At 36.2% G+C, this 17,648-nt stretch overlaps 1 long non-coding RNA gene across 1 annotated transcript; it reads left to right on the top strand.

The window, feature by feature from the left end:
• Positions 1-15,892: 15,892 nt before the first annotated feature.
• LOC125489431 lies at positions 15,893-17,037 on the top strand. Its single transcript, XR_007266982.1, has 2 exons — positions 15,893-16,248; positions 16,806-17,037. It is a non-coding gene; the product is annotated as an uncharacterized LOC125489431 (long non-coding RNA).
• The last annotated feature ends 611 nt before the right edge of the window (positions 17,038-17,648 follow it).

The following is a 17,648-nucleotide window of genomic DNA, read 5'->3' as shown; positions in this document are numbered from 1 at the left end:
GTGTACGTTATATACCTACGTACATCGATAGTTTGGTAATCCGATAGTATCGATAGTTTTACTAAAAGCTATCGATAGTCTATCGATAGTTTTACTAAAAGCTATCGATAGTCTATCGATAGTTTAAAAGATTATAGGACATCAACATAATAACAGAAGTTATACGAAACGATGATTTTTTTTTCCAATTAAAAATGAAATAACAATAAAAAATCAGCCTGCATCATTATTAAAGTAACAAATCAAACGTTGAAATATTTACTATTTTATTTTATAAACAACAATTCGTTTAACCTTTTTTCTTTTAATCTGTTTCTCCGTTCGGTTAACATTTGTCCGGCCTTCGAAATCGAAATTCGAAATCCTTTCCGAAGGCACAGAAGATGCTGGAATAGACAGATAGAGCATCGACAGTTCTTTTAATTTATTTTTATTGTATCTCCAGTATGTTATAGGACACTCTTTCCTGTCAATTACTGGCTTCTCCATATATTGCTTGATATCTACCAACGAGTTGCTTAACGGTGTCGATACGTCCGGAATGTCCAGGAACCCCAACAGGTCATCAGGTGTTCCTGAAGACGTGGATGGTATTGGTTGTTGGGTTTCTTCAGCCAAGCGTTCTTTAGATAAATGGCTAGAATAGGCCTTTTCTAGCCACTGAACAGCTCGCTTCTCTTCGTCACTTGTTTTGAACCTTCTTCTTAAATCGGGGGTCCAATATTGTAGCCAGTACAACAGGTGTCCTGTTTTCATACGGACTTAGTCTTTTGTCAACTGATCCCTTCACGCATGATATATATTTTCTTTCCGCTTTCAGTAACAATTTGAGATTCAACTTCTGCAAATCTCGTTTTTATTCCACGAATCAATGGTAGGTATTACCAGTGACAATGTTATATAGCTTTCTCCGGAAATTTTTGTCGTAGCTGGATCGAAAGGTTCCAGAATCTGAATTGCATAGCTGGGCACCGTTAATCAAATAGTTAACTTCATTAATCGTTAATCCGCTACAAAAAAAGTTAGCTTCGTTAAACGTTAAAGCGTTAGGTACATTTCGGAAGAATTAACGGAAGTAACGTTAATCGTTAATCCGTTAATATATTATAAATGGGGCGCGGTCTGCAGGGCTGGTGGCAGTTTCTAAGTGATTTTCCTGAACCTGCCTGCAGATCGGCTCGTCCCACAGTCTCTGGGATTCCGGTAGTCGAGGGACATTTTGTTGTGGGCCAGCGATATCTGACCAGGCGCTCCTGGCCTCGGCCAAGTAGGTGACCTCTGCATCGCCAAGCGATGGGTAAATTATCTTTCCGTAGAGGCCAGCCGTACTGTGTGCCGAGGACAGGAACGCCGGGAGGGCCACACTGGACGCCGAGCGGATGCCCAGGCCACCGAACCGTATCGGCAGCGATGCCTGGGCCCAGCTGCGGTTATCCAGTTGGCAATTTAGAATTTCAGTTAATATATTTCTAATCATCGCATCCAAATTATGAAGTAAATTTTGGTGTCTCCAAATAGGGACAGATTTACGAATATCTGTTCTCCAAGGAATGCAGCATCATTAAACGAGTCTTTGGATTTCATGTCCAGCCACGTTTTAACGAGACTTTGCGCTTTGCTATTTGAAGAGTCAGACTGAGTGACAGAATTAAAGAAGTCTTCCTCGTCATCGTTGTTACTCGCTTTGCTTCCTCATATACTTGTCTGAACCTGTTTGTCGCGCCGTGCCCGCCCGCCGTGGTGCTGTGCGGTAAATAGTACGCATTGGATTAACGATTAACGGACTTCTTCATATATATTTTTTTATTTTATTGGTCAAGAAAACATACAGTGTTTCTTAATATTACTTAAAAATAGAATTAAATTATCACACAACAGTGAAGTTTTCACAAAAAACAAATACAGTTCGAAGCTATATCCTGTAGGTATTCATTCTTATTCGGCACAAAAGGTTAACAATCCTTGTGTGTCCTCTTAATCAAAACACCATTAAACAAATAAACTACAGCCAAAATAGATGGTTTCATTACAAAATCAATCATTTCTGCTTGTAAGTATTTCACCCGTCATTATATTAACGGAAGTTAACGTGTCCGTTAACATTCTTAAAAGTGAATCAATTAACCATATTGTTAATTAACGGATTAACGAGTTAATGCCCAGCTATGCTGAATTGTTTCTTGAATAAAGTAATTCTTTATTTCCATACCAAAATTACACTAATTACATACCTACAAAGTAAATAAACAACAAACTGGTACAGAAAAAGGTATTCAGCTCAGCTTTACATTCTGCAGAAAAATATTGTTTACTGAGCGCTGATATTCTGCTGAACCCTAACTAGTAACTAATATTTAGCGTAAACTAAAATCTTGTTATAATTAGGTATTCGTCAGCATTGACTCCTGGTGGAGCCCGATTACATTCATTAAGTGCGAGAGTTAATTCTGTCTTCATTGTAACAAGTATCTGCAGCAACTGTTCCATCGGGTAGGCACTTCCTGCCAGTGTAGTACAGGGCGGTATTAAGACGTGACAAAAGTTCTCCGTCGCGCTCGCTCTTGAGGCTGCGCGATGTGAGTGAGCGCGATGCAAAACTCTTGTCACGTCTTAAATACGCCCCGTACTAGCCCTTCTGGATCACTCTCAGTTCTGCTTTGTTTAATTCACGTTGAATAGCTCGTCATTTATCGCTAGCTAAGTACTCATCTTGAAAAATTTCACAATGGATTTACATTTTTTCAAAATCTGGTCTAAGCAGGGCACAGCAAACGAATCAGTCACCGTCAGGTTTAGTGTGTGCGCAAAACAGGGTATATGTCGTATCTGCAGTTTAACTGCAGCGTTAATCATGGTTTGAGCGTTATCAGTTGTTATTGCTTCACATTTTGACCTGACACCCCATTTTGAAAGAGTAGCATCCAAGACCTGAAAACAATAACAGTTTATGATTTAGTATCCGATGATTAAGAAACACTGAATTGATACGTATTAAGGCAATGCAAATTAAAAATAATGATAGCACTTTCCATGAGTAAATTACATATAAAACGTGTCAGCTTCGGCGGAATGCTCAGCTGGTGCATTTTCTGCCTGAATATCGGAAGAAGAACGTTATCATATGCGCATGCTACATCCAGGAAAATACCGACTAAATATTCTTTTCTTTTAAATACAATTTGAATGTCTGTTACGAGGATAGATAGGCTATCCAGAGTACTCATGCCTTTTCGGAAGCCAAATCGATTTGGCTAAGTCTCCTTTCGACTCGACGATCCACTCTAACCTGTTTTTCATCATGTGTTCCATAACTTTACATAATGCTGACGATAAGGCGATTGGGCGGCGAGAATTGGGGTCAGTAGGGTCCTTACCGGTCTTTAATAAAGGGATAATTATCTGTTTATTCCAAGAATCCGGGACTGAGCCGAATTCAAAGAAGAATTACAAGTTCCAGGTAGTAGCGCTTGATCTTGGAGCAAGATTTTGAGAGAAGAGAATAGGGTATACCATCAATGCCCGGGGAGGAATCGGAGAGACCAGTTAAAGCTGAGTCGAGTTCATCGTATGAAAAAGGAGAATCCATACTGTTTGAGGATAGAAGAAGAGTGTGAAGCAATGCAATGCTGAAGAAGAGTGGGAGTGGACGGCAGGGAATCGAAATTAGGGACAAAGGGAGGGGCTAATCTGTTACTGAACCGTTCAAGCCATAAAGAGGGGTCATTGGAAGATACGTCGTGAGTGGTAAGGGACCCTCGGAATCTTTTCATGTTTCTCCATAGAGTTAGGGGTCATAGCATAGGGGATAGATTTTCACGGAACTTAATCCAGCCCTGCTTCTTTTTTTTGGAAAGCAACCTTTTGGCAAAAGCTGCATTTCGTTTGTAAATAATAAAATTTTCCATAGTAATTGATGAAATGTACCCATTTTCAGCTTCATTTCTTTGGTTCACAGCATCTGTACAATCAGGATTTACGAGACTGAGCAGATGATGTTAGTGCCTCTTAAAATTTATTATAATTTTCAGTAAAATTGTTTTCAGAGTTGGGAGGAATCAAGTTCAATTTGTTTTCTACTGAGGAAATGAAGTCGTCCCATTTGTCTTTACCCACTTTATACTTGGGGAAAGGAGAGGGATCTGTAGCAATAGAGGGTCTGTTGGATATAGACATTATTATGGGATAGTGGTCACTGCCATATGTATTAGAGAGAACAGCCCAGGAAGTTGAGGATGAAAGTGATGGGGATCTAACTCTGATAAGTTGTTCTGATTAAAGGGCCACTTATTTGAAAAGTGGTTATTATTAGCCCTGGGTGCGAACTTAACCAGTTACAGCAGACATGGTCATAGTATACACTTAAAAGGTTTCATGAAGCCAACATCCAAGGGTTGAATCCTATGAGTACAGTGCGGAGGAAAGTAAAGCGTCACAACGGCACACTTACGTGCATATTCAATAATCTCTATGCTTTGCGTACGCATTATATGATCATCTAAAAGAAGCATGACTGGGTTAGTTATCGACGAACCACAAAACCTTACAAACCGTGGAAACCAGCTCATGAATACTTCAGAAGTCATTCAGCCCTTAGCTTTACATTCAGGCGCGGATCCACCCATATGGGCAAGGTGGGCATGCCCATCACCTAAATGACTTGCCATATCAAACCACGGGATTTTATAATTTAGTTATTTTATGAAATGGCTCTTTTATAGTTATAATGAGATGATTTCCTGGAAAGCCATAAAATTTTCTGTCATGTCTTCAAGAGACTGCGTTACGGCTTACGGCCAAAGTAACTATTTACGTATGGGCACAACGAGATTACGAGACTAGTTTGATCTCGATTAGTCAATAGGTAGTTTCGTTATTTAAAAGACAGCCTTTTTTTTGGAAAAACGGCCAGTATTTCAGTTTTTTTAATAGACCAGGTATTTCCCTAATTTTGACCCCTGGAGTGAGTTTGTGGAAATAATAATAACAAAATTATACTTACGAGTTGTGTAAATTTGTTGGGGTATTAACAATTTATAGGTAGTTAGGATCCTTCACATAATTATAATTCAAAATATTGCGGCTTTTTTTTAATTAACGCGAGTTGAGTTATGGCTGAAATACCAGAATATTTTTTATTTATTTATTTGTATCTAAAATGTTAGCCATAGTAGGAAATAAGCCATAGTTGAAATTTTGCACGTTTTACGTAATAAGTACTATACTATGTGAAGGATCCCAAACAATATATGTATTTAAAAAACCGGCCAAGAGCGTGTTGGACACGCACAAAACTGAAAGAGACCCCTCTTTCATTCTTAAACTGCTTGACACAAAAAAAATATCCATACATTTGGGAACTGCACGTCATAATTAAGTTGGTCGAGTGGTATAAAAATAACTATGTATGATACAGAGTCCGCTATAGTTTTCGTCGAAAGTACTTACTAGGAGGTATACAGGACATTTTTTTTTAGAATTATTGTAATAATAGGTATTTCAAAAGTTAAGGGAGGGGGGGGACGCTCTAATTTTCACATTGTATTAATATTATTATATCCCGAGACTGGGGGGTTTGATCCACATGGTTTCAAGGCAATTTTTGTTCTATTTAAAGAAACCTTTTAAACGATGCCTTACACGATGGGGTTAGTCGTTTTTTTTCTCGAATTAAATTTTCGCTGTATGGGAAAAAGAGGAATAACTAATTATTTTTCGATAATTTTAAATACCAATTTTTGGATTGATGATAGATGTATATTGATATACAATGTGTTGTTTTTCGAACCCGACAAACTTTAAAGGTAGATTCTACGAGTAATTTCATCGAGAAAAAACCCCCATATGTGGGGTCAAATCTCAATATTCTAGAAATAGCGGCCATTTTAAAGTTTTAGTTAATTAGTTTTTCCTTCTTCTTCATAAAAATCATATTTCGAGATTTAAACGCCCTACGGACATGAAATAAAATTCTTTTATCCGAAAAAAGTCATCTTTATCCAATAAAAATATAAAAATTTGCCAAAAAGTTACATAAAATAAGTTAAAAGCACCTAATCTAGTTTTTTGACAGTAAAAAACAGCAAAAATTATCATTTTACTTGAATTTCTTTGAAAATAGCCCCCCTTTGATGGTATTTTTATGTATTATTTTAAAAGTATTTGAGTTAAGCTAAACAATGATACCAAAACCGTATCTCTACGTCGAGGCAGTCAAGAATTATTGCAAGTTCAAAACACACCGCAATAAAAAGTAGCCTGAATTTAAGTTCAGGATGTCAGTTATCTACATCGGTTTTCTCGTATAAAAGATTTACGAAAATCCATCCAAACTTATATAAATTTTTGCCTTCTGTAGGTATTTGGGTCAAAATTTAGGAAATCTGAAGGTTTTAACAAAAAATACCTTTCTTTTAAATTGCTGTAGTAGGTATCTTAAAACTATTTTGCCTATAAAGTCAGCCACATTTAAATTCAATTTTGTCTAATCGTTGTATTGTAATATTGGCCTTAAAACAGAGTTTTGTCTGTAAAAAAATTCAAAAACTGTATACCTATGCATATGTTTTACAGTTTTGATTTATTTGAGAAAATTGCACTATTCACAGCACACCATAATATCATGGCTACAACAACAACAACAACAACAACAAAAACAGCTATCAGTAAGTACCTCAAGGCGAGGCAAAATCAGTATTTTGGACTTGCCCATCACCTATTTTGAGGTCTGGATCCGCGCCTGTTTACATTCAGCTGTAGTTCCTGGAGGAGCTCGGTCTAGCAACTCTTGCTTCATTCTCTGTTGAGGATATATGAGGTATGAGCATAGGAGGCATATAAGTACCTGCAGCATTAAAGCATACCTTAACTGTAACTGTCTGTCCTCGTTCTGCTGAAGAAAGTGATCCTACCTGCTTTCTTCCCTTTTCAGCAATAATTTTCGTCATGTATTTCTCCGAGCAAGGAATATAATTTATCCACAGCCACTTTGTTAAAACCAATAGCTCGAGCAGCTGATGTGGTTCAGGCCAGCTATCTTTTTATCATGGTTAAAATTGTGAGCTTTGCTATTTTTTCCGCTAGCTGAAAACTGTGGTTAATCCAAACAAACGTTTCTCCATTTCTATAACGTATCTCACCAGCTCCCCTTCTTCAGGATTGGACAACACGGGTTTGAAGTTACCCGGAGTAGCTTCAAGGGACAGCTCACCTTTCCTTGTTTTGGCCACGTGACGCTCCTATGTGACTCAGTCTGTGTTGTCAGAGGCGGCTCGTGAAATTTATTTATGGAAGTTCACTAAAAAAACGTAAAATATAGCTTACCATTTTATTTTATTTGTACAGAAGACACCTTAGCTTTTAGTTTGAGATGCATTTCAAGAGTCTTTACAAAGTTTTTAATAAAATATACTTACACTGTATTGTTCCATTTTCAATAAAAACGTCCCGCACACAAACTACCAACTATTTTTATTGAGAAGAAAAATTGTAAATCTACATTAGCCGTCCGACTTATGTTTATATAAGTTTGGCAACACTCATAGGCATAGGTGTTCCCGTATTTATTTATTTTTCTGTGCTGAATAAAGCGTATTTCTTAATGTATCTTTGCAGAGTCGGATAGTAAAGTTTGCATTCTTGCGCAGTTTTACGTATACTCAATCCACTTCTGTGCAAAATGATAGCGTTGAGCATCTCTTCAGGGGTGTGTGTTCCCTTTTTTTCTTTTCGTTACTTTAGTTCTCACCATCTAAAAACATAAAACAAAATAAATTTACGAAATGAAAACCTGAATCCTGAGCACAGGATTCGAAACCTCCGTTTACGTTGCGTATCGTCAACTGTCACTGTCAAAATGTAAGGCAATGTTAGTTCCAAAAGTGACATTTGTTTTTTCCGTATGTTAGTGGAATTTCACCAAACGCTAAGGCCGTGGCCACAGCTTTCAGCGGTGCGGGATGAGGGGCGGCGGGCGGTGCGGATTGCGGTGGTATGCCACAGCTCGACCAGTTGCGACCGCGGCGGCGTTAGCAGTGAACGTATTCAGAACAGCAACATAAAATAAAATGTCCCTATCAAAAGTGGCACGGTATTGCCTAGAATCAAGTGCGTTTTTAGCACAAGATATTATTCAATTTAGAATAGGAGCGCACCCAATTAACCAAAAAAGGAGAGAACTTGGCGAATTTCACACTCATTATTACGAATACAGGAACTATCCCGATATTTTTTTTGAATATACGAGGACAAGCGTAGAAACTTTTGATTATATACTCAGCCACATACATGAAGACTTAGCGTCAGCGCACACCGAACTGCAAAATGCTCGCGCATGGTCGAGCAAACTTTTGATTGCTCGACCATGCAGTGTCACGTTAATTTTCCGTGCTTTATTAAATTTAAATTAAATTTATAAAAGTGAGTCCTAAATAAAATAAAAGAAAAGAGCTAGATTTTAACTATTTATTATTACCTAATATTTACAAAATTTAAGTTTCTTAAGTCGAAGGAATTTAAGTTTTTTAAGTTGAAGGAGGGTACTTGGGTGATCGCGCCTAGGTCGGTTGTGCACATTTACAATATAAATTTCAGTTACACCGCACTTCCCTGAGCCTTAGGTCCGATGTGGAACATTTGGTAACCACTGGTACGTGGACGATTTTCGTTGTTCGTGATGTTGTAGATAGTTGCGTCGGCCGCGGATCTCCGAAGTGGAAGTGTTGGTATCGGGATCTCAAGGTAGAAGTCACGAAGCTGCCAGATTCTTAAATTAGGTCTCAGCTCCAACCAAGAACCCTGGAATTGAGAATGTTCCACATTGATAATACCGCCTATGATAGAACTGGTATAAGCTTTAGGCATCGGGGGCGTATAATAATTGATCTACTAAAGTTTGCCTGGCGCGTTACTAACCAGAACGGAATTACAATAAACCATTAAAAAAATAAGATAAGCGTAATTAGCGGCGGTGGTAAGAAAATAATTCAAAAATTAACAGCAAGCGATGCCGCGTCATGGGATCGTTAATTTATATAAATATCTACCCAAGCCACACAGTAGCCATCAAGCTGCACTGTACTGCTAATTACTAAATTAAATTAGGAAATAACTTATAATAGGCAATTAATTACAGGTAATACCAATCGCACTAAAATAAAACTATAATAAAGGTATAAAATCGTTACAGCCATTTCGTTAAGGTTCAGAAGTTAAAATAACACATAGGCAGGCATATTACAATTGCTAAAGCTTAGGATGTCCTAGTATTTAACGTTCTGAAAGCCGTTAAGGTAAATCATAAAAGAAATATTTAAAATATAACGTTAACACTACCTTAATAAATTGTGCAACACTTACCCAAGTCTGGGGTGGTAAGAACTTAAATTAGAATAACTCACAGCATAAAACTTTGTTCAAGTTTAAGAATTTAAGTAATTTTAGAATGTAATATCAATATTTTATTGCTCGGATCACGGGTTTGAAGACAAGCGGAGTAGCTTGGAAACACCGTTAACGGTCCGAAAACAACTGCCCGGTGTCGCGATGCAAAGTGCGCTCGCCCCTCTGCCACCGGACGATGACCGACAAAAACGAGTTTTCTGTCAAGTGAAGAGAATTGCGCCTGATACAAAGCTAATAGCCAATTACAATATCTGCGACATTTGCAATCGTGGTTATCCAAAAGGTAAAGTTGGCAATTGCTACAGCAGGCGGCATGCTCGCCCATCCGTGAGCAAGCTCCGTTAAAAATGCTCTGGGTTGCCAGGCGGGCGTGTATGACCAGTTTGATGCCAAAATCCGACGTTGGCAGACGTGTTCAAAATGGTCGATTGGGATTTAGTAATTATTGCCCTTTTGGCAGAGGAAGAGGAAGATGAAGAATATCTAAGGGTGAATTCGACCAAACATCACGTTACACGAGAATAACTATACCGGAATTAAAATTATACGCGAGTAAATATCTAGGATAAGTACATTTGCATTCTACCAAGTTATACCATGATTAAATTGAATGAACGAGGAACGAAACTGTAATGCAACTAAAATAAAAATAGCTGCGTTTCGATTTCAAAGCATGCAATAGAAATCACATGCCAACTTAGTTTGAATTGATTATAAAAGTATGAAATTGTTTATGTTTTAATATTTTATTCGCTGTTGTTATTCTGAGACTTTGCCTTTTAACGTACTTTTGTTTATGTTTTGACAGATGTGTTTATATGTCATTATGACGGTTTTCTAATCAGCTGATGTAAAAAAAAATAAAAAAAAATAATTAAAATTTGAACTGTTTATTTCATAAAAAAGGTTAATTGGATAAATTAGTAATTCCCGGGTTTAATCTTTACACATTTGAGATTTTTATCCCTGGGAAGGTTGCCCTCATTTACATAACTATGTGGTTATAATTAAGTGCCTTATCAATACAAACATAGTACAATTATCATTCTGGATGTGAATTATCTGCACGTAAGTACATCCCCTTCTTTCTTATATCTGTCATATATATAGTAACGTTTAAGTAAACTTCGAACTTGCTTTGGATTTGCATCTCTTACATTATTTATTAAAGTTTTTGGTAGTGAGTTTAATATATGGGGTAGGCTGTACGTCCAAATTCTTCTTCCGTATTCGTTATTACAATTAGGTATATTAAATGTGGGTGTTTTTGGCAGAGTTCGTAGGCTACCATATCTCTTCTTTAAGTTAAGTGACTGTATCTTATTCTGATTATCACATACAATTGCAAGTATAGTAATCTCAAGGTGTTGTATGGTATCTTTTGTTTTAGAATTTTAATCTTAGCCAATATAGCTCTTAACCTATTACACACATGGTCCACATGCGGACCCCAATTAAATTTATCGTCTATTACTAGGCCAAGGTAGGTATGTTGTTTTACAATTTCAAGAGGCTTACAATCACATGGTGTTTGTTGAAGATGCATACAGTTATGTTCGTGGGCTACGATTGTTGGTGTAATGCTAGATTTTAGGTATGATGAGTGAATGTGCATTAACTTAGTTTTTTCATAATTGATGGATAAACCAACGTCGTGCGCCCATTTACATAACAGATCAAATTCTTTTTGCATTGTACATTGCGCAACCTCTAGGTCATGACATCCTACTATTAGACATGTGTCGTCAGCAAATTGGTAAACAGAAGCACGCTGGAATAGTTTACACATATCGTTTACATAAATCAAATATTCAGTTGGACCAATAACCGACCCTTGGGCCGTGCCCCGTAAGGATTATTTTAGGTCACTATGCTCACCGGCAATACTAACTGTATTGTATCTGTTTGTATGATAGTTTTTAAACCAATCCAGCGTTGGTCCCTGTATGCCATTCTGCTGCATTTTTTTATAAAGCGTTTCGTGGTTAAGTGTATCAAAAGCTTTGCTGAAATCAATCATGATTGCAAGTACATGTCTTTTATTATTCAAGTGATTATTAACCTCCTCAGTAAACAAAGATAGAAGTTGAGTGGTACTCTTCTTTCTTTGGAATCCGAATTGTTTCTCATGAATGATGCCATTGTTCGATAAGAACTCATTAATTTTTTGTCCAAAATATTTTTCTATAATTTTATCTACGCAAGATAGTATAGTAATAGGCCTATAGTGATTTGTATTTGTAAAACAACCTTTTTTGTGAATTGGTCTAACTAAACCGATTTTTAGTTGGTCGGGGTAAGTCGAAGTACTTATACATTGATTAATTAAATGTTTTATAACTGGTGTAATTTTGAAGGAGATGTATTTTATATCTTTGGCTCTTATCGTATCCTGGACTTTTTTTGTCGTTAATTTTTTTAATAAGTTTTTCTACTATGATGTCATTAATTTTATTAATTCTTAGTGATACTTTTGCCGTATTTATATATGAATTTTCATCAAGCAATGGCTCATTAAAGGAGATTACAATGTCGGAGACATTTTTCTCAAAATCTTGAGAGAATTTATCTGCTAGGTTTTTTGCTTTAATTCTAAAGGACTTTAATAGGATGTCATCTACAGCTTTTATAATCCTACCTGTGAGTCTATTTTTTGGTTCCACATCTTTTTTGGGTTCTTAAAGTTATCATAAATTTCTTTTTTTGTAAAATTATTTTTTGCTTTATTAATAAATTTGTTTGTTCTATTTCTATATCTTTTGTATATAATCTCATTTTGTTTGTTAGTTACATCACTTAAATGTATTTGTAACAATTTTGATTTTTTATTACACATTAGCTTAAGTTTATCTGATATCCAGTTACAGTTATATTTTTGATTAGTTTTTATTTTTTTCTTTATACAACATTGATCGTATATACTGTTAAATTTATGCACTATAAAATCTAGAATATCGTTAGGGTTATTTATATCAAATACTGGTGTCCAGTCAATATTGTCAAGCTCCAATCTCAGCTTATTATCATCTATTTTGTTTATAGTTATATTTTGATCAATCGGCTTTTGACTGATATAGGCGAGACCGGTTATGAAGTGGTCGGCTAGTGCATTTCGCACAACAGCTGAGTGTAGGGTAGTGTTATTGTACCCGCCTCGATCATTAGTATCGCGTACGAAAATGTGGTCAATGCATGTTTTAGATGTGCCTTTTACTGTGGTCTCAATTCTGGTATATTGATTAATATACGATTGGAATCCGAGTTCAGATAAGGTATTTTGATAAGAGCTTGCCAACGGACTAGACACCAAGATATCTATATTTATATCACCAGCAATTAGAAAGTTTGAGTTTATCGGATAGTTATTCAACACTCTTGATAGTTCGTTAATAAAATTGCAAATATTTAACTTAGGGGGCCGGTATATAGCACACACATACATATTATAGCCATCGGCTGTTATCACTTCACCAAGTAAGCACTCAAAACTAGATATATTCACTGGTATTTGTAGGAAAGTTACACTTTTATGAGCGTACACTATAACGCCTCCTCCTTTCCGGTTGCTTCGTAGCTCCGTGTACATTGTATAGTTATTGAATCCAAACAGTGTTTTTGTCAGGTCATTCACATTACACTCAGTTACGATTATTATATGGATAGTTGGCTTGCTTGTGGCGATAATGTACTCTAGTTGGGAATGGTTTTTTATCAGTGATCTTATATTGACATGTAAAAGTAGTAGATTATTTTGTCGAGGATTTATATCATGGGTATATTCGCTCCAAGTGGAGTGGGTTGATTCATATACTTCTGTTTCATAATTATTCATTAAAGATGTATATTTTGTAATGACAATATAAAACAAATATTGTCGCAGTTAAGAGAAGTGGAGTAAACTTTAATGTAAGTTTACATACCTCATTTTAGCAGCTCCTTCTTGATCGTTTCGATGTCGTTGGCTGATCGCACATAGTACACTTTTTTATCCCCGTCATTTTTACGTACCATTACCAAGCCATCTTTGCACCACACATATTTACATAGTGATTTCTCCTTCAGGTCTGTTTTTCCTCTCCATAGCAGGTACGCCGTAGTAGGGCTCAATGTGCTGCCGCCATTACAAAATTACTCTCGGATAAGCTCGTTACACGGTCAATTTTGGCGGTATAACATTTTATTCTTGGGATAAGCTAGTTATCTTGGTTTCAGGTTTGGTAGAATGCAAAATCTGCTTACTCGCGAGTAACTGGTACTTTACTCGTGAGTAAAAAGTTACTCGACGTTGGTCGAATCCGCCCAAAATAAAATAAGACGTCATAAAATGAGAAGAACAGTGTGGGTAGAAGAAACGTGGCAGGAAAGATGTACCTTAGGCGAATATTATACATTGTGTAAGAATTTACAAATTCAAATTTCAAAATTCATACCATTTATTCACACTAATTCACAAACATACACAATACAATACAAAACATAAACATTAAATTTGTACTGGACTAACTACCTACATACATTACATGAACACAGTTAATAAATAGGAACATTATCAAAATAGAAGTACACATAATTATTTTTCACAATTGTGTGGGTAGTTGTATAATAAATTACTGAATTACTGTTACAGGCGGTTTACAGTAGTTGTGGTTAGTGTGAATGGGCCGGGCGACTCAGCGTTGTTGTCACGGAACAGAACTGCCCCATGACGCTGTTATTCTGTCGCTAGCCCGAACCGGAAAACTTATGTACATTTACATTGTGTATGTGCTATTACTATTCTCACCCATATATTAAACATGTACTAATAAAGTTGTTGAAATAGTGTAGCAGTAAATCGAACAAAAGTGCTAAAGTGGGAACACAGAAAAGAACTTACATAACAAGCATTTGGGACATAAACTAAAGGTAAGCAAGAAAAACCATTACTATTTTTATCTTTACAGTGCAAAATTTGTGATACGGCAAAGTTGTTTGTTTTAATAATCCATGCTGTCATATGCACTTATGAGGAATACAAAAATACAAAAATTCAGGTACCAAATTAAATTGATAATTGGACGTAGTTACGCAGAAAGGACTCAACCCACACAAACCTAGTTCTGAGATATAGACGTTTTAAGTTCTAATCGGTATTCTTCAGCAATGAAAAGCATCTTATATGTGGAAATTATCTTAAATTATGCATATTTATTGTTATTTTACTATTGCAAATCATGGTGTAGCTATAACGAATATTTATTGAGTTATTAATGAAAATATGCACTTGGATCCTTTCTCCTAAATTGCTTTTTCTATGCAAGCAGGGAAATTCAACGTTTCGCAGAAAGGATCCAACCAAATATTTATTTTTATAAAATATTTTTTTTTAATAACAATATGGTTTTTAAAGTAAAATATTTATATTGTAGACACAAGACATTACTTTTTTACACAAAATAAAAATTATATATCAAAAGTAAACCTATTATTAAATAATTTATATTGAAATGTAATCGGAAACAACATTTCACATCTATATAAAAATCTAACCGGAACTGTATTCCCAAGCGCAAAACTCTGGATCAACTTAACCGATTTTGATATTTTTTTTACAAAATAGAAGCCTACGTTTTTAGTGAGTATCTACGACCCGTTTGTATCCCATAATTTTCAGGATAAAGCATTTTGACGGAAAGCAAGCCTCATAGAAAAAAGTTGGGCATGAATAAAATTCTAACCGGAAATGTGTTCCCAAGCGCAAAACTCTGGATCAACTTAACCGATTTTGATATTTTTTTTTACAAAATAGAAGCCTTCATTTTTAGTAAGTATCTACGACCCGTTTGTATCCCATAATTTTCAGGATAAGGCATTTTGACGGAAAGCAAACCTCATAGAAAAAAGTTGGGCATGAATAAAATTCTAACCGGAAATGTGTTCCCAAGAGCAAAACTCTGGATCAACTTAACCGATTTTGATATATTTTTTTACGAAATGGAAGCCCACCTTTTTAGTAAGTGTCTACGACCCGTATTTATCCCATAATTTTCAGGATAAAGCAATATGAACATAAGCAAACCTCAAAGGATAAAGTTGGACATAAATAAAATTCTCTTTTACTCTAACTTCACTTCATCATCCTCGGTATATTGCAACTATCCTCCTTTTTATGCCTCCGTAGGATATCCGTCGTTCCCTGTGCTTACCATACGATCGCTGAAAAGTGGGATTTCAGCGATCGTATGGTCCGTATCACTTCGACTTAACTTTGCGGTTGGATATTAAAATTTATGTCAAGATGCAGAATAATTATAAATCTCATAATCATTAACCATCATCACATCTCCACTGCCGGGGCATGGGTCTCCTTCCAATGAAGGAAGGGATTAGGCCTAGTCCACTACTCTGTCCCAGTGTGGGTTAGTGGACCCCAACCATAGAATAACTAAGTACGTACTTAGTTATTCTATGCCCCAACACAAGCAAGCTTGTGCTGACAGAGTTGACGGGTAATTGTAACGTTATTTATTTTACAACGTTACCTACTTCATTATTAAACTTAATTACCTAAATCCATCCGCGAGCGAAAATAGTTCGTTTGCGCTTTGCTTCGCGGATCCCTAAAAAACTTGTCCAGCGACCGGTTCGACTCGCAGCGAGGCTTGGCCACTGCTATTCGCCGCTGCGATTGTTAAACGTCTCGAGACCCTCGCTGAGTTTGTGCGTGCGCGCTTCTATCTCGTTCGCCAGCTCACCGTCACTAACGGCCGAGTCGTAAACATTACAATTACATAATTAATTAAAGGCAATTACGTACTTGTGTAATTAAATAAACTAAGTGTTGTACATGCAGTTCCCCACACTTCTTGGGTAAGTTGCGAACAGATACCTACTTATTTTTAGAGTTAGTTATTATTGTGCTATTGTAGTTCTAAATAGTGCTTGTACATATTTCGCCTTATCATATTTAATAAGTGAGCAAACGAGTAACTAGCTTTAATAGTGATAAGTTTTTTTACTAATTTCTATCGCTTGCCGCTTGAAGAAGATTAAGATGGCGAGTGCCAAATATTGCTAGTCACTCACGATTGCATCATCCTCATCATACCATAATACTTTGTCGCATTATTTTTAAGCACTAAAGGTTCTGGTTAATGGTTATGACCCTTAGTATAGTTAGTTAGTTAAGCAATCCTAGTACATAATGATCATGTTGTAGTTAGTTTAGAAATATAGTAATTGTACAGAACTCCCAGATAGTAGGTATAGTTATTAACTTGTATTATTAATTTATTTTTCATAACTCCGCTACTGATAACTTTCACCGCCACTTTCAAGCTTGTTGGGTTTCTTCTTCTTTTGCCTAACCAGTGTCGGTGAACCGTCCTATGCCGAAGGTTGGTAATAATGCAAGGGGTTTATTCCAGGGTCCGACGTACTGGTTGAGTACCTACTTACGACGGCACTGAGATCCGCCTGTCCACCACCGGGAATTAACTACGGAGCCGTTCGTTACCCACGACGCTTATTTACCGCCTCGAGAAGACGTCCCGTTATTCCTGGGCGGCTAAGGGGAGTACCTGACCGTAATAGCCGTACGGAGAGATTGAACCCGAGTGTAGGGCAACCCACGAAATTTAATAAAGTTGTACGCTAAATAAACTTAATTTTCTTTTATTTATTTTTTTCCCACCGCCATTTAAGAGCTAGCTGCGACATTGGCGCCATAACGTGTTCTAAGGGTTCGGTCTCTCTTTATAGGTTTATTACGTAGTTTGCATGGTGTGCGTGTGCCTTGTAAAGAATTGTTTTTTTTTATTTTTTTGTGTGCTTAGTAATTGTATTGTAAATGTGTGTATTGCAAAAAAAAAAAAAAAAAGTAAATCTTGATCTTGTAATAATTTATGTTAAAATTTTATTTTGTAACTTGGGTTCCGTAGTATTTTTTTGCAATCCACACCAGTTGATATTTTCTTTGCATTTTTTTTCTTTTGTTTTTCTTCTTTTCTATCCTTTTTCTTCTAGAAGCTTAAAAAAAAAACATATCTGCGTAGGCTTTTCTTTTTCTTGTAACAGGGCGGAGTACTTTGTTGATTTTTATTAGAGGTAGATTTTTTGTACTGGTTCTGGTACAATGTCAATTTTTTCTGGTATCTGTTCGCAATTATTATTTAAGAAATGTTTTTAAAACTTAGTAATAAATATTAAAAAAAAAAAAAAAAAAAAAACTAGGTATATAAAAAAAAAATACAATGTCGGAAATTAAATTT

The sequence above is a fragment of the Plutella xylostella genome, chromosome 14 (assembly GCF_932276165.1).
Source record: "Plutella xylostella chromosome 14, ilPluXylo3.1, whole genome shotgun sequence".
Lineage (NCBI taxonomy): Eukaryota > Metazoa > Arthropoda > Insecta > Lepidoptera > Plutellidae > Plutella > Plutella xylostella.
The sequence above is the reverse complement of the archived record's forward strand: the minus strand, read 5'-3'. Positions and strand labels throughout refer to the sequence as shown.